The sequence below is a fragment of the Mastigoproctus giganteus genome, chromosome 11 (genome assembly GCF_048544385.1).
Source record: "Mastigoproctus giganteus isolate SK-2022 chromosome 11, ASM4854438v1, whole genome shotgun sequence".
NCBI classification, from domain to species: Eukaryota; Metazoa; Arthropoda; class Arachnida; order Uropygi; family Thelyphonidae; genus Mastigoproctus; species Mastigoproctus giganteus.
Window position 1 is genome coordinate 11,873,918 of NC_143585.1, and position 26,942 is coordinate 11,900,859.

The following is a 26,942-nucleotide window of genomic DNA, read 5'->3' on the forward strand; positions in this document are numbered from 1 at the left end:
TCAGTCCTCAATATTTTCTTGTTCCTCCTCGAGCTGCAATTACAGCCTTGCAACGATCTGGAATACAGTTAATCAACTTCTGGATATACGGTTGCCCAATTTCGTGTTACCACGCTTCTGTAGCTGAATCTTACTTGTTGGCTTCATCTGAGAAATTTTAGACGGCATTATGTACCAGCAATTTTCAATAGGGTTCAAATCTGACCTGTTGCCAGGCCAGTCCAACATTGTGATGCCAGCATTTCTGAGGTTTGACTGCACTTTAAGGGAGAAAGACGAGGGAAAACATTGGTGTATGTTTCAAGCCTTGTGAGACAAGAAGACAAATTCATCATTAAATCTAAACAGCAATAAAACTTACAATTTTTTGCTGTGTGGCAAGGTGCTAAGTCCTGTTGAAAAATGCAGTTTTGGACGTCTGTGTAATAAATAACGGGTTTCAGGCACTCCTCCAAGATAGCAATGTAGCCGTCTGCATATACAGTTCCGTTAATAAACTTAATTCGCCCCACCCCTTTGCTTCTTATGCATCCGCAGATCATTTGACCGGGTGGGGAGAACTTTACAATCGGTGTTATGCAGTCAGGATGGTATGCCTCTGATTTTCGTCTTCTGACGTATCGCTTCTCATCCGAGCCATGCAGGTTGAATTTCGATTCGTCAGAAAAGATGACGGTGTCCCATTGCTCTTTTATCCACAAAACATGCATTTTAGCCCAAGAGTGTCTCTTCCTCATTTGTTGGGTCAACAAAGGCTTCTTCTTGGGCCGAGAGGCATGCATGCAGACCACATTCCGAAAGCCGTCTTTGGATAGTTCGTGCACTTGTTTCAACGCCAAAGGCCATCTCAAAGTCCAGTTTTAGATCAGGAGCATTAGCATGGCGATTACGAAGGCATAGCCGTTTCAAATATCGACCTTGGGAAGGCGTAGTCACTCTCTTACGGCCTGATCCAGGTTTTCTCTTCACATAACCGGTTTCACGCTTTAATTTCAGTACCGGGATTACTGTTGCCTGGTGGTAGACTATTTTATCAGCGATAACACGCCCTTCCTGGGACAGAGCAACAGCTACACTTTTTTTTTCTTGGTATGAACTGAACATATGGAGCCATGGTTACACCTCCGCAAAACAGGATACTAATGATTGTGTATCCACTTCAAACGCAGAGAAACGGCTGACGCAATTACTGTCAGATACAATACAAGCGTTATCTGACGCGATACCTTTGCTTTGCGACAAACAAAATGACTCAATCAAACAATATCCGATACGTGATTGCGGTTTGCCAGCGTCAGGTCGCATGTACGTGTGCTCCCAGTTTAGTTACTATGTTCTAGTATTAGCTTCACCAAACTGATCCATATTGGATATCTACGGAATCCAGGAAGTGTAAGCTAAAGTACGTCAGTCCTTTCCACTTAATTCCACATGTAACAGGTACAGTGCAATTTTCAATTTTAAAATTAATATTAGACGGCCGATAATGTTACTGCTGATTGCCAGAATTCTGGAACAATAGGCTTCCAGGTCAAAAGTGCTAGTATCAACCCTGCTGTTGGGATAATCCAATCAATTCTCTTAGGAATTTTCCTCCAAGTACAAATATAGATCTACCTTACAAGTATCCTTAGGGCTTGTAAACAATTGTCTGGAAATTTCCATTTGGCCTAACAATGAAGAAATCTAAATCTTCTACCTGCCCACGAAAGGAATGTGCACAATTAAAACGTCTAAGTGACAAGCCAAAACGTGCTTCCGGTGTTCGGCCAACTAAATGTAACTCTAGCGTTTCTAGGAATAACTCCCCCACCGGCACTTTCAGATTTCCGTACAGGAAAACCACAAGGAAGAAAACACTTAGAAAAGCAAAGAATACGCGAAATAACATTACAGTTATTGGACCGCCTGATTCGGACGGCATACCTGAACCGAGGACGCCCGGAGCAGTAACCCACACAGAAGACCATAAACCACAATCTGTTGCAATCTTTGTTTTGTTATTTGGTTTTTAGGAGCATTAGCAACTAAGGCCATATTGCTCCGGGATATGGGATGGTCATTCCTTACCTTTCCGCAGTCGGTGGTGACGGGCTCGAACACCGGTATAATCAAGAAGCATGTGCTACGCACTGCTGCTCCTTCCCACCTGGCTACGGAGGCGCCTCTGCGATCTTTGAACCCGGTAGCAAAAACAGAGATAAAAAAAGAAAAAAATTCAGAATTTCATGCCACTTGTATTAGCGAGATAAATAATGTAAAAAAAAAAATATCTCTGCCAATGGGAAAAAACTAGAAAACTGGGTACAACGTCTCGAGAAAATTGAGGATTTAATATTGCACAGAGAAGGGCATGAAACAAAGGGCTTTGAAATGATACTTGAAGGCATTAACAGAATAGCCGATACTCTTGAAACATACCCAAGAACCCCGAATAGCTCAACAAAAGAAAAGGAAGCCATACTCAAAAGGGAAGTGGGTACTCAAACATCAGATCCTATCTCTTCCGCGCCTAGTGAGACTGTACCGCAGCAACGTAAGGTGCCGAATAATAATAATAATAAACCTGCTCTTGAGGTCTCTAGTCCTCTTGAAGAAATGCTAAGGAATTCTGACTATTTAGAATTTATCAAAAAAATCACACAAAGAAAAACTCCAGATTCCTTATTAAGAGGTGATAGATCCTTTCAGCTAAAAAGACCGAACCAGACTACACACCAGTTACCAGCTGCACAAGGAAAAATAATGCATCAGAAGACCAACTAAAGCGGCCGTCAGAGGTTCAGAACTGAACTACAAAAAATCCAAACAGCCTAAATCGAGATATCTGCAGCAAAACATACAACATCATTACTTCCGACCAACAACGAACAGTATGCAACAAATACAACCGATGGTCACAACATGCCGTTTGAAAGTAGTTCCAAGAAGACAGTTGAACCAAGAGCATGGAAAATGAAATCGGCACCTATCAACAGTAACGTTACTTCCAAGCAAGACACGACCTTTTTCACCCAAGCAGCTCATAATCGTGACGCAGTTATTGGCTCTAACCCTAACACACTGGGTATTAAAACGGTGCAGTGTAGAGGAAGGAGGGCAAGGCCCTCCAGCATTTTTATAAGTCGACTGTGTCCGGAAACAACAGTAGAACAAATTGAAACCCTTGTGAAGCAGCTCAATATACCAGGTACTCCCATAAACGTCCATACCAGGCATCCGTCCTATTCCTCTTTCCGGATTAAGATCAAAAGTCCCAATATAGAAAGATATCTAAACACAGATATCTGGCCCGCAGGTCTCTTGGTAATGCCATCGCTTGGCAATCATAAAGAACAACCAGCGGTACAAGCGATCACGAGAATAAGGACGGACAGTGTGCCTCTCACTGCATAGCTAGGCAGCGAACCAGACTGTCCCTTCCAACTTACAATCATGCAGATCAATGCACAACACTCTAGATGCGTTGCTGATGAGATCAGGCTCATTGCACCAAAAAATTTATTTGATATTATATGCATTCAGGAACCTTATGTCTCTAAGCACATTTATGGGCAATCTTCCAAAGTTATGGAATATCCCATGACTACAAAAATCATCCAGTCCTCTGCAGCAGATCTTAAATCTGCCATCGTCATATTCAACAACAAGCTGGATATCACGGTTATCTCTGGCTTCTGTAATCAAAATTCCACCTGTATTTTAGACTCTACATCAACTTTCTCGTTCTACTTACTGTCACTATATTGTCCACCATCAGCAGATATTAATTTATCACAAAGATATCTAGAACAGGTGTTTGCTATTTTAAATCCCACATATTTAATAATTACAACTGATTGAAACGCAAAATCTTTCTTATGGTTCAGCAGTGTCTTGGATAACAGAGGTAGGATTTTCGAGGAATTTTTATTCACCTACAATTTAAATCTGCACAACTTACCCAAACAACCGCACAACTTCTCAAACGTCCACAGAGAATTAAACATTGATTTAACCATTTCAACGTCCGCCATGTGCTCGAGGATCTCTGATTGGACCATACATACTGACTGCACAAACAGTGACCACCGAGCAATCACTTTTAAGGTGTCTCTCCTTCCAAATACTACAGGTACCCCCCTTTCTCCTCCTCCAAAAGATCTTAGAAGATTTTCTATCAAAACCACCAAATGTCCTTTATTTATGTTTTCAATTCACCAGGATTTTAACGTTGGCACTCGCCGGTCTTTGAACCAGTTCAATGCCTCAGAATATGCATTCTATGTACACATTGCCTTACTTCGTGCTACAGAACGCTCCGATAAGAAGCAAATTAGCAAGCATACTACAGTTCCATGGTGGACAGCTCAACTTTCCACTCTGGGCAAAAAAAAATAAAAATAAATAACTTATACGTTTCACTCCAAATATTACTTTTTTTTTAAGGTGATGCAGGTTTTGTGTCCGCGATGTATGATGCCTACTAATCACATCTCTCTCTCTCTCTCTCTCTCTCTCTCTCTCTCTCTCTCTCTCTCTCTCTCTCTCTCTCTCTCTCACATACAGGATTGAAGAAAATAATGGAAATACCTTGCAATCGCTGTATGATGTATTTATGAGCATACTTTTTTTGTTGTTGTTGTGTTTGATTTTTGCGTGTAGTGCTATGCGGAAATGGCGATATAAGCTGATTTTTATTTATTTATTTTTTTTTTTCATTATTTTTTTTATGTAACCCCCAAACACGAGAGGTATTAGAACCTGCAATACTTCGTACTGTGTTGGGTTGGAGGTTGAAAAGACCACAGAAGACATTGGATTTGAACTTCTGTAGATTGTAATTTTCAGGAAATACGTATGAAGGAAGGTTGTTCCAGAAAACGGCAATTGAATGAATGAACGAGGAAGATGAAAAGTTGGTTCTGTGGGTTTGAAGTTGGACAGTAAATGGATGTTGGCTGGTGGCGTCACGTGTTTGGACTGTTTTGAAAGAGAGAGCGAGAATTATAGAAGCCAATTCAGAAGAACAATGCCCATGGAAGTATCTTTAGAAGAGGCATACAGCAGAAACAGTATGTCTAGGAGACAGCGAGTGGAGGGACTCTGTTAGAGATGAATCATTAATTAACCTAACTGCCCTCTTCTGAATGGAATCAAGAAGTCTGAGAGAGGTTTTGGGGGTACCACCCCCAGATGTAGGAACAATATTCCATCGTAGGCGGACTTGCGATTTGTACAGAGTGAGCAGCGGTTTGGAAGAAAAGTAACACCGAGAACGAAAGAGAAAACCAAGTTTTTTAGATGCAGAGGAAGCAATATTTGTAATGTTCTTGTGCCAAGAGAGATTAGTAGTCAAGGTAATCCCCAAAAAGAGATATATCATTTTGCTTAGAAATTGGAGAAATCAGAAGAATCCTTTTTGCAAGACCATAAGAGAAGACTGAGTTTTAGAAGGATTGAAATCAACTAAATTGTCTTTGCCCCAATGGAGAATTACCTGGAGACCGGCATTTAAGGAACTGGTAGCAGATTTTCGAGAAGTTGTAGCTGATTGAGCAGGGTAAGGTTTCTCAAAATGTAAAGTGGAATGGAATGTGCTATCATCGGCAAAACTATGGATAGGATTTCCAGTCAGTGGAAGAAGGTCATTAATATACAAGAGGAAAAGAGTGGGGGGAAAAACTGAACCTTGGGGGACACCGGCATTAGTGGAGAAGTTAGAAGACAGAAAGTCATCTACCATCACCCTCAGTGAGCGATCGGAGAGGAAACTGGTTAACCAATTACAAAAAACAGTTGGAAAACAATAAGATGGAAGCTTGTTTAGAAGAACTTTATGCCAAACACGATCGAAATCCTTTCAGATGTCAAAGCAACTGCTTGTGTTTCACCGAACTTTTCCATTTAATTAGCAAATAAATAGGTAAGATAAGCCAGAATATCACCAATGGATCGACACTGACGGAATCCATACTGGCGATCGTTAATCAGACGGAAGGTTTCTAGGTAGTTTAACAGTTGGCGGTTAATTTATTTCTCCATTACTTTAGAAAAAGTAGAAGTAATTGCAATGGGACGATAATTGGATGGGAGGGATTTGTCACCCTTTTTAGGAACTGGCTGGATATGAACAAATTTCCAAGCAGAAGGAAAAACACCTTTGGAATAAGAAAGTGAAAAAAGTCCGCAAAGAACAGGAGTAAGTTCTGGAACACAGGTTTTGAGAACAAGTGGAGAAATAACTTGGGACTCGGAGCTTTCTTAGCATCAAGATGCGTCAAAATCCTTTTGACGGAAGACCACAGGACGCATTTAATGGAGCGTGTTGGGAATGGTGGGAGATGTTTTACCAAGACCATTAATACATGAGTTGAAAGAAAAATGGGATGCTAGCAGGTCATCTCAATCCTCGGCTGAAGTGACAACAGAACCATCTAGTTTGGACAGAGGTGGGAGCAGAGATGGGCAAAAGTTGTGGCCAATAGCTTTGGCAAGAGACCAGAATGCTCGGCTACCATTAGGGCAAGAAGCAAGTTTTCTACTCTTAGCCTGTTCAAACTCTAGTTTGGACTGATTAATAACTGCTTTACAATTGTTGCGAGCTTTGGTGTAGGCAGAAAATGAAACTGAAGAATTTGAAACAAGCCAATTACGATATGCAAAGTTCTTCTCTTGAACAGCCTTAGCACATTTATTGGAAAACCAAGGTTTAGATAAAGGACGGGATTTTAAAGTGGAGTGTGGGATAAAGGATTCCATTCCTGCAAGAACAATTTCACTGACACGATCTGAGCAAACGTTGACATGAGAAGTTTTGAAACAATAATCCGACCAAGGAGAAGCAGAAAAGAAAACTCACAGGTCATCCCATTTTACATTCTTGTAATGCCAAACAACACAAGGCTAGGAACAGCCATGAGATAAAGTCTCCATTGGAAAAGAGACAATCACCAAGTTGTGATCTGAGGTGCCTAAAGGACCTCCCACTTCGACTGTGTACTTAGAAAGGTTGTTTGTGAGAAAAAGATGAAGCGTGCTGGCTGTATGATTAGGATTGTCCGGTATTCTTGTAGGTAAATGAACAATCTGTGCAAGGTCATTAGAAATTGGAAAAACCTCAGCATCTGACTAGCTGTGCCGGTGAGACTAGAAAACGGAAACATCATCACCAACATTAAAATCACCAAGGAAAATTACCTCACTGTTAGGAAAGTTGGACTGAAGAAAGTCAAGTTACAAAGAGAGGAAGTCCAAGAACCCCAAGTGATTAATTGAGTTGGGAGAACAGTAGAGACAACAGATGTATTTGACACAATGTGTTAGAGAAATTTTAACCAGAGAAGATCGTAAAGAGGAGATTCCAAATTACCAAGTCTCTGATTGGGAATATCCGAACGGACATATGCACAAGTACCACCTTTGAGGCGAAAGGAATCATACAGCGAATAATTTGGGCATCTGAGATGAGCAGTAGTTGAATCAACCGATAACTGAGATTCTCTCAGAAAAAGTACATGCGGTTTGGCAGACTGCAAGTGGAAATAGACATCGTTGAGATTAGAATTGAGACCGCGTATATTGAGAGGTAATGTAAAAAGGTACAAGAAGAAAATAGCAACCTGTCTTAATATCAACGAAGTCAAATTGCTGATTTTTTTTAATGAATCCACAAGTGTAGCGAGATATATAGGGTGATTTATTACCAGTGCGACAAACTTGCATGAGGTGTAGGGGGCACAAAGACGAATCGGAATCTCATAGCATTGCAGGGTCCGAAATGCCTTCGTCATGCGGTAGAGGACGTTGAACGAGAGGTCGCGTGAACAGCGATCCCGCTGGAAGTCAGCATTTGCCAACCGTTTCTGTTGAAGAAACCAAGTAGCAAAAGTCCTCCGGAGTGGATAATCCGCAGGCTCCAATGATTGGACGCGTTGCAGATGGTATGAACTCATTTGGTTTGTTGACAGTATCCTCCATAGAGTGGATTGGGAAATACCTAATCGTTGGCCTATCGCTCGAGTACTCGTACACGGATTGCCTTCTGCAAGACGTAGGACATTCTCCTCATTGTCTGGCGTCCTCATCGTTCGCTCTCGATTCATGGTACCTCTCGTGAAACAGCCAGTCTCACGTAACCTTCTGTGCACACGTGCGAAAATCGTATGATGAGGAGATTTGATGCTGCTTCTCCCAAACCGCACCTCTTGGGAGATTTGATGCTGCTTCTCCCAGAAATGTTCGGCCACAGCAGACTTATTGTAATCAGCGGGTTTTTTTTTTTTTTTTTGCGGTTATTGTGGATCGAGCGCATGGGTTCTGGAACCGTAAATGGCTTGAGAGCCTACGAATCTGTTCATCCGACCACAATATTATGAATAGGTACAGAGGTATGCGTATGCATCCTCTGTTTGATGCTATCATCCTAAGTACGGATGAATGGGTTTGCTTGACACGTTCCCGAACTGTTTCCGCTTCCAGTTCAGACCATGTGCCGATTGCACCACGTGTATTAAGTACCGTGAGCCTGTTATATAAGGACGTGCTGCAGGAAGTTTTGTTACTGCTGAGGAAGGAAGCCGATGCTTCCGAAAGCTCCAGAGATTTTATCGCTTTTAATCCGGTTTATTTTAGTGTATTTTATCGCAAGGATTTTATCACAGTTTTAATGTGTTTTTTACATGTACATAATTTAATTTAATATAATATAATAGCAGTTTTTGTAAATTTTTATTTTAATTTGTAAATATTTTAGTTACAGTAAAATACTTATTCTTATGGTTGGTGTATGTGCTGATTTATTGCCAAAATATGAATTTTCCCAACCTCAGAGGTCTTTTTCAGGACATATGCTTTAAGATTGCCCAAACTATGCCAATGAAAAAAATTATTAATTAACGCACAATTGGCCCACTTACAAAAGACACAATATCTTTTCATAACAGAACAAAACATTTGCAAAGCCCTGGTTGAATATGCCCAAATAGTATTTGTTTTAAAAAGTGATAATCAACGACTAGCCCAGTCTCAACTGGTACAGCTGTTAATTAATTAGATAATGCAACAACTCTGTCCCAGGCCCCGGGAGTTTACCCTCTCCCTGAGAGGGTAACTAAAGGGCCTGGTCTTGTGGGAAGGCCCAGGACATTTCCAGGGTCCCTTCAGAGACAAACCACGACTTGATTAGATTACTGACCTTGCGTCATGACGTGATATAACTCGCTCAACATCGACATCGACCTGGGGACTATAGACAATAAATAAATTTTCTGTTTATACTCCGAGACGACCAAACGGTCAGAGGAGTTCACAAGATAGACAGAATACAAGAGAAACAGCACCGTATTGAGTAGTCACGGGCTTGAACCCCGGTTACTCAAGGCACGTGTACTTATGCACCCGCGCCCCTGACCACTAGGCTACGGCGGCCTTATTGAGACAAGGCATATCGCGATGGCATGTTGTCCTATCTTGCTGTTTGTAAAGGACATTTATGTAAGTGCCGATCTTAAATTAGTTAACCGATGTCATTTCATGTTCTGCTCAACTTGTAGTCCTTTTTCGCTGTAATTACTACTTCATTTTTACATTTCGATTATCATCTTTGCTTTGATCTATTAATTATTATTTAGTTATTATTATTATTTTTTTTTTTATAAAACAAAATCACTTGTATAAACAACAAATTGTAAGATTCCTCTGGCTTTCTGTGTAAGGAATCACTATTGTATAAAATTTATGTTAATAAAGAATCTTATTATTATATGGAAATGTTGATACTGGCTCGTTGCTAGTCTGTGAGATCAAAATACACCACAATTGACTGCTGACATTGTCTTGCCACAATGTGGAAAGATTGTTGCTGATGCTGGAGTCAAGGCCACCTTTGTATTGAAATTCGGCAAATGATCACAATTGTAGCAAAAGGCATTAATCGGGAAGAGCCTCCATCGCTCACGACCAGCGGATCGTTGCTCCCAAACAGCACCAACCGATCATAACAGCTGACGCTACGTTTCTTGTTCTTTCCCCCTAAGAACATTCGTCCCTACTTTCTGTCCCTGCTACATGCGCCGATGAATGGGCAACAGAGGGTCGATGGGATTCCACTGCCCGCCCCCCGTCTAAGAGGTCAAATGAACAACACAACCCATCACAAACACTACACAAACGCACATTAACTCGTACTCTGGTCTTTACAAAGTTTATATACGACACAGTTCAATAAGCAGAGTGGGAGAGATCTCCGATGTCCCGTTCTTTGGGTCAACAGTCAACATGGTTAAACGCCGACACATTCTTCCTCACAGAAACTCAAAAACTAATCGTCATGTTTGCGAACTACAATGTTATATCAACAGTTCTCGACTTTGAGCCTTCACCAGCGTTACACACCAGTCCACTGATCCCTAAGGGTGCGTTGCTGATGCAACGTCATAGTCAGTGTATGTGTGTATACATATGGAAAAATATTATTTAATAAATTTGTTGGATCTTTCTAAATAAGCTAAATAAAGTTTCATGGGAATCTGTTAATTTCAGGTGAAGTTGTCACATGAAGAAGCTGAAGGACATGCTGAAGCTAATTACGTTGTACTCAATTGAGAATGCATTTCAAAATTTCTGCTTAGGATATTGGCACTCAAGTTCTAAAATTAAACAAAATTGTAATACGCTATCTATAATTTGAAATTTGTCTCGATACAATTACAATTTCTTCACATTAAATATTTAAAATGAAATATGACTCGAACATCAAGCGCAGGTGCTGGGAGTTGATTCTTCAAAATTATATTTTCCAGAGCTGCCAAATCCGTGACATGGATCTAGTCTTTCCTATTGTGAATCCTTATTTCTTGCTGAAACTTAATTTGATTGCCTAGTTTCAGATATAATTAATAATTGTCACATGAAACAAATTAAAAACGAATATATATAGGTCGGGGAATTTTTTTTTTATTCATGTGAAGAACAAAATATTGTTTAGAAACAAAAATTAATGAGAACGGTATGTAATAATCTTAGGAGGTAGGAAATTCATGCCCCAACATATTCAAATTGTCCTGCGTGTCTCTCAATATGTGTCACAGTCGCTGTGTGACACGTTATGTCGATAGTTGCGAAGAACGTGCTCCAACGTTTCTCCGACACAAAATTTCATCTTCAATTACTTCCATCAGCACAAGACTGCGTCATTTTTTTTTTTCATTTATTTACACACTCAAATATTATGTACAATCTCAAGAAACATATACGACAATTTATATACAATTTTATGTACATTTTCATTCTCATATATAATTATCCTAGCATATATATTTTTTTTTTCAGAATACAGTTGAGGAAACACAGTACAAAACACATGTGTGTGTTCTGGTATAAAAGGTGGCCCCTAGGCATAGCCCATATCCACCTAGTGGATCTATATTGAATGTAGGACCTCTGCAAAGGAGCAGCCAACACCTGGGCAGCTGCTGCCTGGTACCTGTCCCCAGGCACGAGTAGCCGAGTTCCCCTTTCTTCCTTTTTTTTCTTTTTTTTTTTTAACCTGTTACATGCCAAAGTGCACAAATCCCGCACCCACTGGAGGTAGTGCAATACCAGTGGGTGCCAGCTATCCCGCACCCAGGCTGTCCAGGCCTTAGAGCCGCAAAAAAAAAAAAAAAAAAAAACCAAGACTGGAGCTCCAAAAACCCATTGAAGTCACCCAGCCAGGACAAACATTTTTAAAGACCTGCAGTTATCAGTAGCATTATATATCAGTTACCCTTTTAAGTTTAGCATTAACAAGGAAATAAACTGTTAACATTGATTGCACTATTTATATTCCAGTGAGGTTTACCACTCTCTCTGATCAGTTCTAGCAAAAGAATTTGAGAATTATTTACAGTCGTTTTACAGCAACATTAGTTGTTACTTACCAATAGTTACATGTATTTCTGTTTTATACAATGGTAAAGACTGTCCAGTAGTCTAACTGTTCAGGAAATATATAGTCTGATTTAATTTCTTCCCTAGTAATCCGAGCTTGTAGAATAGGGCTATAGAAGTTCCTCAAGGCGATTTCCATGTAGAGAGTTCACATAGTACTCCTGAGCTTTAGGCGGGTTTGCCTCTCAAAGAAAGGCTCTAAGAACAGTTCTTCTTGCAAAAACAGCAGCTTCTACTATTCTAGTAGAAGAAGGAAAACCCATAATCTTATGGGCTGCCCCTCCCACTTGTGAGGAATAAAATGGCTCCTGGATACAAACAATGCAAGGCAATAATCCTTATTTCATCAGCAACTGCCCGACAGCGCTGATCATTTATTTGCAAAATTTTAAATCACTATGTCCTTGCAAAGCTCCAGAGGTAAAATCAGAGAAGGAGTTATTATCCATGATTGATGCGCATGTTTGCCAATTCCACTACTCTCATGTACTCAGGACACTTAATGTCCCTTACGGAGTGATTACAATCTCTGTTTCTTCTCTTACAATTAATACATTGTGGAGGGTCCTCCTTGTGAGGGTACTCAGCGAAAATATGATCCCCATTAGCACAGTGACCACAAGAAACATTCTTGTGTGAACATGTCTGTGCACCATGTCCAAAACAGAGACATCTAAAACACTTGTTCATCACCGTGAATTTCCGAAACCTATGGGAACCGAATCCAAGGAAAATTCTTTCATTATGAAACAAGCATTTATATAATCGAGGGTTGAAACCAATGACCCAATTAGTTGCATTAGTTCCAGATCCATAATTAAATCTGAATGTTACTTCATCTTTTACCTCATCCTGGGTAAATTCATAATCTTTAAAATTTTTATAGTATAAATCCTCCATGATTTCATCCTTTGTAAATTCTTTGGGCACCACGTATACAAGCACTGTTGGTCTGACATTTTAAGCCTCTCGATCGATAGACCAACCTCCTTTAAAGCTGAAACATTCCCTATCCTAGTTGCATCTTCTGAGTTTGTGGTTTCTAATAAAACCCCTTTATTCCTCAGGAGACGAATATTTTTAATCTTCATATTCTTATAATCCTTCTTAATTGCATCTGCCACTGCATTCCTGACGTCTTGGCTCGAAGCCAAAGCGGAATTTTCTGTAGGTCTAAGTATAACAATGTTTTTAGGGTCCGAAATACCACGAGGACTAACCGAGGACACAGGCACAGCCTTATCTGCAGCTGCAACACCCATTGCGCGCCTCACACTAGCCTCCCTAACAATAGTATCACCACTAGAATTCTCACAGACCAAATTCTGCCTAACTGCATCAGCAAATAATCTGTGAGGAGCTGCCCGTTTCTCCATTAGCTGATCAAAATAATTTGCTAGAATTTCTAGTTCCGTTGATTTAGCTTTTAATCGCTCACTGTCAATCAATAAAGCTGTTGTGACTGCCTCCAAATCTTCCCACAAACTATGGATGCGATTTGAGGCCAACTTTGTTACTTTGCTTGAATCAGCTGACAAACTCTCCCAAAGCCTTTCGGATTTTGGCTACCGTTGCATACACAGCAGAAGCCTCTATGGACCCACCAAGGTCCAAACCCTCGGTAAATGACGAATCCTGAGCCACATCATTTTCACTAGAACTATTTTGATTATCCGTATTAATCGTAGAAGTAATAAGATTGACATCCGTTTCTATCGATGGGGTAGACTCTTCCACCCACACATGAGGATTTTTATCCTTATCCTTGTCTTTATCTTTGTCCAACCGAGGAACAAACAGTCTGGGCGTTTTAGGGGTTTTCGTTTTTTTTTTTTAACCTCTAAGACTGTTTTACATTGTCTGGAGATTTCTTTCTCCTCACCGAATCCACTAACTATGATCCTTAACACGAATTCTCTACGTCAGAATGTCTAGTTAAAGTTTTTCCCAAATCCGTATCCATGTTTAAGAGTGTATGTTTTAGTGAAGAAAAAAAAAAGCCATAAATAAATAATTTTATAGCTGGATAGATTTCTCTCCTTCAAGATATCCCGAAAGATAATCACCCTACTTCAAAATATGTATATTTTGAATTATATTATATTTAATTATATTCAGTACTATGTTTTACTGAGATGGCACTTGTGTGGTTTTTAATCTGCATGGATATATTTAAACAATTCTCAGGTAGCCTTTTCTCCCATGAAAAGTCTATGGCCTAATGCTAAGTCTATGGGAAATTTCACAGCGGTATATATTCCAGTGATAACTATATGTATTCCTATGTATAGTATTCAAATAATGAAAGAGCACTTCACTCAATGATATCAGCACAACCCCACGATCCCGACACCCAAAATTTAACCCAACAACTCATCAACACTTCATCTTTAAGAAGCACATAATTTTATAGCAGGGGGTGGCTTAAAATACTTTAAATAATCTTAAGAACAGGAGCACATTTCCACGATTAATCCAACCAAAAAAGACTGCGTCAGAGATTCTTCGGCGAAATCAGTCTTTGAATAATCCCAAAGATAAAGTCACACGGGTGTTTACAGGTTACACTGGAGGCCACACTGTCCTTTTCTAACAGCAACACTCGAATGGGCTGACCACCCTGCTATCAAAAATTTCATCAAAGAACTCCAGGACAACTGGAACGTATTCAGTGTTGCCAACCAAATCTCCAAACCTTTCAAATACAGAGTAATGATCTTATGGACACGAGAAATATAACGTCGTGAAAAGAAAAGAAATAGTACAATTATTAAAACAAAATTACCCTGTACCCGTTTTAAGCTGAAACTGCAAGTGTCTCATGACTTTTGGCATCCACAAGAATATCACTTACAAGCGAATTTATGAGATACCCTTCCATGTGGGTGGTACCGGGCTGTCGAAATATCAGATCAGTGAAAGACACTAGTTTACAAAAGCCTCATATATGGACAGCACGTTCAGAACTATGCACCAGTTTTGCAACCATAGTAATTTTTAGGCAATGCGGCTTTTTCATCAACTCACCTTTGAGAAGAATTACGTGACGTCCATATAAAGCGGAAATTCTTCTCCTTCCTACTTAAGACACGATTTTAATGAATGTAATGTACCGCAGGAGCAATCCACAGGAACAAGAAAGACACTAAAGGGAGTTGAACAAGGTTCCTCAAAAGAAAATGGCCTAGTGCCGAACAATTCAATAAAATCACACCACAGTTTCCGCTGGTACCTTCAATTCGGTTTAAATTGTGTTCCTGAACACGCACTTATATTGCCATAATACGCTTCAAACCAGTATGATTTCAGAGCTGTTATAAAAATTTTAAAAACTCCATTAAAACTGTTCTATGTTTATTGTGTAATAATCCTGTAAAGTTAATTGTGTAATCTTCTTTTAAAATAGCAATGGTGTATATATATATATATATATATATATATATATATATATATATTTTTTTTTTTTTTCGTATAAAAAGCAATGAAAGTAATAAAGCCAAATGTAAAATCATCAACTTTTGACTTTATGGATCTTTATGACTATGTTAGGCAATTTAGTAATGTGTAGTATAAATGTATTTATTTAAAATATAATTTGTATATAAATTTATAAAATAATTATAATAAAATGTATATAAATGTGTTATTATTTTCTTGACATTTCAATGCTGTTTTTATCAATGCATATAAATACGAATAAGACTGCTTTTCTTTTTATTCCAATAATTACAAGTCGTGTGTTTCACTTCAGGTTTGTTGTTCATCAGCAGAATGAGCTCGTCGAGCAAAATCAAGCACCTGCTACATTGCTGCCTGTGCCTTTCCGTTGTCCTCTTCGTTCTCATCACCTCTGGAGGGATCCCACTATCATCAATCAAGCAAGAAGACATTGACGCGGTATCGGAATATGGTTATGTAGGAGCGTCCATGCTGTATTTTCTTCGCCTGCTCGTGCTATTGTCCCTTCCTCAGATTACCTGCGCGGTGTTGGGGCTTCTCGGTTTCAACGCCTTCAACGACAAGGTCGAGCTTCGGAATTCCCCCGCCCAGGCGCCTTTCATATGCTTCCGTGTGGTGACCAAAGGGAACTTCCCAAAGCTCGTGAGGACAAATGTCCAACGAAATATGCAGACTTGTGTCAGTGTGGGGCTAGAGAATTTCGTGATTGAAGTGGTGACCGACGCACCGCTTCATTTACAGAAGGAGGCCAAAGTGCGTGAGGTGGTCGTGCCTTTCACTTATCGAAGTCGCAGTGGGGCTATGTACAAAGCTCGTGCACTTCAGTACTGCCTAGAGGACCAGGTGAATATTCTCTCAGATTCCGATTGGATAGTCCATCTAGACGAAGAAACCATCCTCACTACAAACTCGGTGAAGGGAATCCTCAACTTCGTGTCCAATAGCGAATGCCATTTTGGCCAAGGATTGATTACGTACGTCAATGATGGGATCGTCAACTGGTTTACCACGTTGGCGGATTGCACCCGAGTTGCCGACGATATGGGGAAGTTGCGATTCCAGCTCAAAGTACTTCATCGTCCCGTGTTCGGATGGAAGGGTTCTTACGTGGTGTCTCAAGTGAGTGCCGAGAGAAAGGTTACTTATGACCACGGTCCCAAAGGGTCGGTTGCCGAGGACTGCTTCTTTGGCATGATCGCATACAGGGACGGGTACCGGTTTGACTTTATCGAGGGAGAGATGTGGGAGCGCAGCCCCTTCACAATGTGGGACTTCGTCCAGCAGAGGAAACGATGGATGCAAGGAATCTTTCTTGTCCTCAGCAGCTCCTCTATTCCAATTAAGAACAAAATCTTCCTCGTATTCTCGTGGAGTGCGACAGCCACGATGCCTCTCAGTTGCGCTAATATTTTCATCGCCCCACGTTTCCCTCTACACCCGGGGAACATTCTGAACTTCTTGTCCTGCTTTGTGGGAGCGGTGAACGTCTATCTACTTATATTCGGCGCCATCAAGTCATTCTCTCTGAGCAGGAGAAGCTACCTCACCTGTGTGCTGGCCACTGTGGCGGTTGTGTGTACAATTCCCTTCACTCTGGTTTTGGAAAACATTGCCGTGGTCTGGGGATGGCTGGGAAATAAGTACTTGTTCTACGTGGTTAATAAAGAACTCAAACCAGTTGCAGCTGTGTGAATGATTCCTCAGTCACGCTCAACCATTGCCAAGTCGTTAATCCGCCCTCGCATCTACCTCTGAGTTCGGTTCGAACTAAACATTATCTGGTGTTTTTTTACTAATCTGTCTTTCATCGAATTTTTGATATTTTAAACTATTTCTTAAACAACTGCATATTTAGAATGGAGATCGTATAACAGCCAAAACAGATAATTTGCAGTGCAGTGTGTACAACACGGGCATCCATGGATCCCTAGACATATTGGTTACAACTTCTAGACTTGATCTTCTGCCCCAAAATAATGTGATTGACAAATTTACTTGTTTGTGCAGTAAGAAGAATACGAAGATTTTTGATATTCGCCTATCTATTTTGGAAATAAATGAATATTCAAAATTTTGGTTTGTTTTCTGTCAAATTTTTATAGTGGATATACGTATGTACACTTTATTAATGCATTTACTGATTATTAAGATGGGGTTTTCATCCTGAAAGAAAAGAAAACCAAACGAGCCTATAATTGCAAACAGTGTAGAGATACAGTGTGCTGTTATTGTAGCTTGTCCTCCAACATGCCTTGGATACTTCAGCACGTCTTCTGAAGAGCCCAACTCCTGTAAGAAATTGTATGGTGCTGTCAAGTCTGGCGACCGTGGATGCGAGATATTCTTGCTTGTCACTCATACCCAAAAAATGCATTGAATTTTCCTCCATTATTGATGTGGCAATAAAAAGTAGTGTAGATAGTCCACGTGCCAAATCATTTATGAAGTGGAGTACAGATAGCCCAAATCTATTTTCCCAGCCGTTTGTAATTCTTTATTTTAAATTACAGGACAGGGATACATTCACCGCCGAATTTTGGGGCAGCCTTATGACTGTTTAATTTATCATCTAAAATATGAAAAACAAAAGTGTTGAAAAGGCTAGAATTTTAAAGCGCAACTCACGAGCATTTTGTTATGCTTTGTAGATGTCATTCTTAAATTTAGTAATAGAGGACAGTATAGCAAATTGAACAACATTTTCTAAGAGATTTTTTGGTGTAATACAAAAGATTTGCGTATTGTTTTCAGCTTTTGCTCATAGGTGGGAATTTATGAAGAAACACATTAAATGCTTGATCCATATCTTTTTTGATATGGATATGAAGCGAACAAAAAAGATTTCAAAACAATGTCTTTAATGTAATACTAGACAATTCAATCATGTCCCTCACGGAAAGATTTTAACAAATGGAAGAGTTCTACGATAATTGGGGATTTTTGTACAATATCAAAAGATATGGACCATGATGAATTATTAAAAAGGTGCAAAGAACTTGAAATAAAACTTGGTGATATCAATGAATGTGATATAAATGGTGAAGAGTTATGCCAGGAAATTGAGGCGTCGGTGGTTCTTTTCCCTGAAAATGTATCCGGTAATGCTTTGGGTATTTTGAAGTCCATAAATTCAAACAAAATGTGAGACATGATAGCAAACTTCTGGATTGCATTGCGAATTATGCTAACCATTCCTATAACTGTGGAAATTGGCGAGAGAAGTTTCGGTAAACTCAAGTTAATTAAAACATACTGCGATCGTCCATGACAGAGACAAGGTTCAATTCGCTGGCAATTCTTTTAATCGAAAATGACAGTATCAAAATTGGATTTTTCAGAAATTATTAACTTTTCTGCATGAAATCTAGGAAGAATATACATTAAGAGAAATGTTATTGATTTCGATTGATTTATTGGATTTAATTTAATTTAATTTTTTTTATTGAATTTAATTTAATGATAAATATCTGGCTCTGAACACTATGAATGCCACAGAATATGCATTTTATATTCAAAGTGTACTTTTTGAAGCTTTGAAGTATGCAGCTAGGCGTAGGAAAGCCACAGATAAGCAAGTACCATGGTGGTCTGAACAATTGAAAATTTTAAGGCGAGATGTTTTTTCGGCCAGGAAGCAATTTCAAAGATATAGGTCTCGTGATATAGAAGAGGCTAACTATTATAAGGAAATATATAGGTGTAAAAGGAGGGAATATCATAGGGCTATTTATCAGCATAAGTTAAGATCATGGCAGAATTTGGTAAGAACTGCAGGAAACAGTAACCCTTGGGGACTACTGTATAACTGTTTCCCCGAGGATTGTGTAAGCAACGATACTCTTGAGCAGTGTGAGATAAGAGCAGATAATAGAGATTATGTCAACGATGAGAATATCTCTCTTCTTACAGCAGAGGAGTTACTTGTAGTCAATAAACAGATAAATGTTGTTAAGACTCCGTTGATTGATTTAATTGAGAACAACATCAGTAAGTTATTAGAGATACACCCTCCAGTTCTGCTTAATATGTATAACAAATGTCTATTGGAAGGCACGTTTTCTGGAAATGTGCCCTTCTGAAATTGTTGCCAAAACCAGATAAAGAAAAAACAAGCCCCAGAAGCTTTCGACCAATATCGCTGTTACCTAACAGCGATATTGTGAATTCATTGCGAATTCATTTGCGAATTCATTGCGATATTGTGAATCCAGCGATTAAGTGAATTCATGAATTTACACCACACTGAGTTGTCATTTCAGTATGGTTTTAGAAAATCCAAATCTACTGAGGACGCGATTAACGATTTAGTGCTTTATATTAAAAATGCAGATAGTAGACATGTTCTTGCTCTGTTCATTGACTTTGCAGGAGCTTTTGATTCAGTCTGGCACGAGAATATTCTTTACTTGTTAAGACAGCTCCATTGTCCAGGGGGGTCGTAATAAGCTATTTAACATCAAGGCAGATAATTGTAAGGGCACAGCATTTAACTTATAGTAAATCAGTGTCTGGGAGATGCCCACAAGGATCTGTGTTGGTCCCCTATTTTGGAATTTGGTTCTGAACCAATGGCTTAAATTGAGACAAACAGTTTGCCATAAAATAGCATTTTCGGTTGATCTGCTTATCTGTGTGCCTGGTAACTCAAGAAGGGATATTGAAGAGAAGGCTGCAATGGTTCTTCAGAGCCTTACATCATGGGCTACTGTAAATAAATTAACAGTTTCAGAAGAAACAACAGTCATGATGGTAGTTAAAGGTCACCTTGATATCAATCGACCAACAAAAAGTTTGTTAAATTGTAAGCCAATTAAATTTATTACCCAAACTAAGTATTTGGGTGTTTTATTAGATGGTAGGTTAACTTTAGTTCCACATCTGAATTATTTGATGAACAAAATTAAACGTTTTAGTGCAGCAGTAATACGGATTTCTAGATCAGAGTGGGGGTTACGTAGATCAGTTTTAAATCTTCATTATACGGCAGTTTTTCTGCCAATAGTGACTTTGTATCATCAGTGGTGTAACTTGCGTGAATAAAATTAAGTTTAAAGCCAAGTTAAGTTCTGTGCAAAGAACAATGCTGTTGGCAATTCAGAGGGCTTGCAGAACAGTCAACAAATGCCCTGCAGGTATTAGCGGGCCGTTAGATCTTTTTATAATATATAGAGCTTTCTGTTACCATATTAGGAAGCGTAATAATTTCACGTCTTTAAACATTGTGAGTGACCTTAACACTGATGCTAAGGTTGAAAAGAAAAGAATATATGCGAAGTTAATGGAAATCTGGCAAGATAGATGGACGGATAGTATTACTAGTGCGGTCACCAGACATTTTATTCCAAATGTTTATTTTTCATGTTTTAAACTGAACAAGTGGATGTTTCCTAGTATGGAGACTTCTTTTTTGTTAACAGGGAATGGTTCTTTGAATAGTAAATTACATTATTTTGGATTAAAATCAAACCTTTACTGTGTATGTGGTGTTGAAGAAACTTGGTGCCATGTATTGCATGATTGTTTGTTGTATGAGAATTACAGAGCTCAATTAAAGAATGTAATTAGTGATTTGAGATATGGAAATGAAAATAACTACTTGTCAGATTATAATAAGTTTGTTGCTTTTCAAAGGTTTGCTATTTCTGTATTTCTAAAAAGAAGACAGTTATCAGCCTGGATATTTGTAAACTAATAGATCTTTACTGTATAGAATTTTTTTTTCCCCTCTCTCCCGCCATCCTATTATCCTGTTTTTTTGTTTTTTTTTTTTTTTAATTTATTTATTTAGTTTATTATTACTTTTTTTTTGTTTGTTTGCTGGCACTGTGGAAATTAACACAGTGCGGGATAAATTGCCAGGGTCAGATTTGGGGGGGGGGGGGGGTAGAGGGTTCTCTTTTTTTTTGTCTCAGGCTTTGGGCGGCTTGGGGATGGGATTTCTGGCGCCCTCTGGTCTAGCACTTCCACCAGAGGGTGCGGGAATGAATTTTGTGCGTACTGCAGAGCGAAGTTTGTCCGCTACGACAGAAAGATATTCATTGGAGGCAACTCGATCTTCTAAAGGTATGACTAGACAAGGTCCCTACCAAAGAACATAACCAATACCATAATACCACTCCAGCTACTTGAGTGGTGGACATCAGGCATTCCAGAAGCATAGCTTTACAAGGATCACGTCTTACTTTCGCCCCATGGTTGGTGCCTAAAAATGTAAATCGAACCTTGTCAAACCACAAGATCTTTTTCCAGTGTTCTACAGAGCAGTCTTGGCGTTTGCGATGCCACTCCAGTCGAATCTTTCAATATTTTACAGAAAGAAGTTTTTTGTTTTTTTTTATTTCCACAGGACTACCAAATCTCGGATTCTATAATTGTCGCCTCCTCCTGGCGAGTCTGCTAGCGGCGGATAGTGACGATAGCTGAGAAACACGAGCTGGGGCCTTCTAGGATGTCGGATGGTTCAGCAGTCACAACATTATCAGGGCATCTGGATTTATTCACGCCAAACGGTATAGGAACGAGTGATTGAACTGCATGCGTTCATCGAGGTACTCGTTCACAACTGTCTAGTGGCATTCACTTCAGACGGCGATGGGCTTCGCCGATAACGACTAATTACGCTAAACTGATTTTTTTTAATGAAAACTCCAAACACGGAAGGTATTACAATGTGTAATACTTAGTACCGTGCTTGGGTTGGAGGTTGAGAAGACGAAAGAAGATATTTGTTGACATTGGACTTGAACTTCTGTAGATCGTAATTTTCAGGAAATATATATGAAGGAAGGTTGTTCCAGAAAACGGCAGTTGAATGAATAAATGAGGAAGATGAAAAGTTGGTTCTGTGGGTTTGAAGTTGGACAGTAAAAGGATGTCGGCTGGTGGCTGCACGTGTTCGGACTGTTTTGAAAGAGAGCGGGAATTATAGAAGCCAATTCAGAAGAAAAGTGCGCATGGAAGTATCTGTAGAAAAGGCATGCAGCAGAAATCATCATGAGACAGCGAGTGCAGAGACTCTGTTAGAGATGAATCATTAATTAATCAACCTAACTGCCCTCTTCTGAATGGGCGCCTCCGTAGCCAGGTGGGAAGGAGCAGCAGTGCGTAGCATACGCTTCTTGATTAGACCGGGGTTCGAGCCCGTCACCACCAAATACGGAGGATGCGGAAAGGTCAGGGAATGACCACCGCATATCCCGGAGCAATATGGCCTTAGTTACTAATGCTCCAAAAAAACAAATAATAACAACAACATCTTCTGAATGGAAACAAGAAGCCTGAGAGAGGTTTTGGGGGGCACCACCCCAGATGTGGGAACAATATTCCATGGTAGGGCGGATTTGCGATTTATACAGAGTGGGCAGCTGTTTGGAAGAAAAGTAACGCCGAGAGCGAAAGAGAAAACCAAGTTTTTTAGATGCAGAGGGAGCAATATTTGTAATGTGCTTGTGCCAAGAGAGATTAGAAGTCAGGGTAATCCCCAAAAGAGATATATCATTTTGCCTAGAAATTGGAGTGTCACTAAAGATAAGCATAGGAGCAGAAGAATCCTTTTTGCAAGATATAAGACAAAACTGAGTTTTAGAAGGGTTGAAATTAACTAAGTTGTCTTTGCCCCACTGGAAAATTACCCGAAGATCGGAATTTATGGAATTGGTAGCGGATATGCGAGAAATTGAAGCTGATTGAGCAAGGCAAGGTTTTTCAAAATGGAAAGTAGAATGCAATGTGCTATCATCGGCAAAACTATGGATAGCATTTCCAGTCAATGGAAGAAGGTCATTAATATACAAGACGAAAAGAGTGGGGGAAAGAACTGAACCTTGGGGGACACCGGCATTAGTGGAGAAGTTAGAAGACAGAAAGTCATCTACCATCACCCTCAGTGAGCGATCAGAGAGAAAACTGGATAACCAATTACAAAAAACAAATGGCAAGCCATAAGATGGAAGTTTGTTTAGAAGATCTTTATGCCAAACACAATCGAAAGCCTTTGAAATGTCAAGAGCAACTACTTGTGTTTCACCGAACCTTTCCATTGAATTAGTCAATAAATGGGTAACATAAGCCAGAATATCGCCAGTGGATTGACACTGACGGAATCCATGCTGGCGATCGTTCATCAGACGGAAGATTTCTAGATAGTTTAAGAATTGGCGGTTAATTGATTTCTCCATTACTTTAGAAAGAGTAGAAGTAACTGCAATGGGACGATAATCGGACGGGTGGGTCTTGTCACCATTTTTAGGAACTGGCTGGATATGAGCAAATTTTCAAGCAGAAGGAAAAACACCTTTTAAATAAGAAAGTGAAAAAAGGCGACAAAGAACAGGAGTAAGTTCAGAAGCACAGGTTTTGAGAATAAGTGAGGTAATTACCATCAGCGTCTGGAGCTTTCTTAGCATAGAGATTCGTCAAAATGCTTCTGATATCCTTTTGAGGGAAGATCACAGGAAGCATTGAATGGAGCGAGTTGGGAATGGTGGGAGGTGTTTTACCAAGATCATTAATAAATGATTTGGAAGAAAAATGGGATGTATGGTTAGGATTGTCCGGTATTGTAGGTAAATGAACAATCTGTGCAAGGTCATTAGAAATTGCAAAAGCCTCAGCATCTCGACTATCTGGATCGGTGTGACTAGAAAACGGAAGCCAGATGGAGTTGTGAACATCAAAATCATGAAAGAAAATTACAGAGAAAGAGAGAAAATCTTTAATGCAACTAATTGAATATAATGTACATATATAGATTTAAATGAAGTTGCAATTGTCCCGTCACGGCCAATGGCTCACATCAGAATAGACAATGCACACTGTAAAATGTAAACATGCCATTACACTTCCTCACATTATACAGTATTAACTATATTTACAATAAAAATATCTTATTTACAATTTTTTATTTAAAAATTTTATTTACAATAAAAATATCTAATATACATGAAAGGCACTTCTCTGTCAAACGAATTTTGTCGCCGCACAGGAGAGCTTGGCAGATGGTGTGGAGGGCGCACGAACCTTTTATTCGATTCTGGGATTGAAGTAAGCTGCTAATATTTCTTTCCTGTAGGTTTTATTCCTGCAAAACCTATGCAAGTCAGCGTCGAGGTGCTGTACTTCAGGTTTAGTAGTTGCTGATGCCCACACTTCAGCAGCATAGAGGAGTGGAAAATAGATTACTGTTCCGATGAATTTCTTAATTACACGTGGCTTCTTAACATAAATTATTTGTTGTTTAGCTAGCCATCGGTGAGAGGCTGCTAGGAAGTTAACTTGTCTACATGAGCATGAAACCGGAGTTTTGGGTCAAATACTATTCCCAAATCCGCATATGTAGGAGTGGCAGATATTACAGTTCCATCGAATGTTGGGGCTATTATTGTAGGGGTTGGTCTAAGAGAGAACACCATTAGTTTTGTTTTTTGTGGGTTGATAGAGAATCCATACTGTTTGAGGCAAGAAGCGACGTTGATGAGACTATCATTAATGCTTGCTGTAGCTTCAAGGTGATTGTTGGAAGCAATACGAGTTAGAATTTTTATATCATCTGCATAGGTGATGATTTTCTCATTGTTACGGACAAGAGGCGCAATGATGGCTGTAAATAATAAGCCAGGTAGGACTCCTCCTTGCGGAACACCAGCAGAAATTGCCTTCTTGTGCCATTGTGCATATGCATCGACTTGTAGTACCTTATCATAGAGGAGTGATGCTATGAACCAGAGGATATTACCTTGGATTAGATAGTGGTCTTCCAGTAAGCGGAGGAGCGCCGACACGTTGATGTCGTCAAAGGCAGCTTCAATATCCAGGTACCAGATTGCGAGTTCCTCTTGCTGTTCAAAGGCGGACAATATATTACATGTGGTTGCAAGGAGGTTCGTCACTGTGGATCGTTTCGAATTCCATAGTGGATCTGTGGCGGCTTATCTCCAAGAATCTGATTCATTAAGGTGGGCAGCATAGTTTTTTCCAGGATTTTCAGGAGCATTGAGGAGTTAGATATCGGCCGAAAGTGCCTAGGTAGAGTGGAGTTTCGAAATTTTGGATGTGGTCTGACAAGGTAGCTGTTCCTGGCTTTAGGAAAATTTCGTGTGGTTACGATTCCGTTGAAGATGGACTTGAGCGGTTGGAGGATGAACGAACTGAGGCATTTTACCATGAATTGTGGCACTTTGTCGGCCCCCGCTGTTGCTGTTGCTGGAAGAGAGTTTATCGCTGCTGTCAGCTGGTGATGGAATGCAAGATGTCTTGTTGTAATTCATTGTCGGGACATAAAAGAGAGTTTAGTTGATCTGCACGCATGTTGAATCTGGTAATATGATTTAGCCATTGAGCTGGGTCCAGCTGACTAGGAAAACTGGGATCTGAAGCAGTATGGGATTTTCCCTTTTTGAAGTTGGGCGCCCAGGTGTGCTGTTATTGCTCCCTATTAAATTGCGCTCGTGCTCTTGAATAAGATATCCGGTCCGAAGTCTGTTGAGTTCTTTTTCAGATCTGGTGTAGCTGCTGCTTTAACAGGAAGTCCATGTGTACATTTGGATTCTACCAGGCTTAGCAGTAAGATGAGATCTTCATCTTTGATGCGGAATATTGTGCAATGGTGTTCATCCAGTTTGGTAACACTATTACAGCAAGCGAGACGTCACACGTTTCAAGGACATGCCAAGGTATAAGAGTGGCGGCTTGCAGGCATTTTTGGATGTTAAGGAGATTGGTGCTGACGATGATGGCGGTTTGAACGATTTTTCGGGCAGGTGGTCCCCGAGCAGGAATTATTACTTTTGCGTAGATAGGGTCGTGATCAGATTTGTACCTCACTGTTAAGAAAGTTGGGCTGGAGTAAGTCAAGTTGCAAAGAGAGGAAGTAAAAGAGCTCCAAGTAATTAGTGGAATTGAAAGAACGGTAGAGACAACAGATGAATTTCACAGAATGAGGTGGAGAAATTTTAAGCCAGAGAAGATTGAAGAGAGGAGATTCCAAATTACCAATGCTCTGACAGGGAATATCGGAACGGACATATGCACAATACCACCTTTGAGGCGAAACGAATCATGCAGTGAATAATTTGGGCAGAAGAGATGAGCAGTAATTAAATTAACTGATAACTGGGATTCGGTCAGAAAAAGTACATGGGTTTGGCAAACTGCAGGTGGAAATGGACATCGTTGAGATTAAAATTGAAACCACATATATTTGTGAAATGAACTAGGACGTGTTTGGGAGGTTTAGATCTTTTCGCAGTTAAGCTTGCTCCATTAGTTTGACAAATCATGGTGTATTCAATTGCAAGGAAAAGTGTGGGGGGAGACATGCTGTACGAAGTAATGAAATTTTTGGATATGGCGTACACATGGTAAGAATATACCCAGATCCTTGACGTAACGTGGTCTCGACAATGCTCCCCGGATAAACACTACTCGAACTCCCTTCAGTCACTATCTGGCAGAGTAGAGGTAGCAAGATTATACACTAGCTGATCCAGAAGCCTCCTAAAGAGTTACCAATAGGTTCCGTCCTGTCCGGTGTACTAACTACCCGTCGGCCTGCGAACACCGTTTTAGAGCTGTGC

The 26,942-nt window shown here is 39.8% G+C and overlaps 1 pseudogene across 1 annotated transcript in view; it reads left to right on the forward strand.

The window, feature by feature from the left end:
• The window catches only part of LOC150077714 (glycolipid beta-1,4-mannosyltransferase egh pseudogene), a 57,313-nt pseudogene extending 40,138 nt beyond the window's left edge, over positions 1-17,175 (forward strand). The window contains exon 2 of the transcript XR_016547618.1: positions 15,662-17,175. The product of XR_016547618.1 is annotated as a glycolipid beta-1,4-mannosyltransferase egh pseudogene (transcript). The remainder of the gene's footprint in view (positions 1-15,661) is intronic.
• The last annotated feature ends 9,767 nt before the right edge of the window (positions 17,176-26,942 follow it).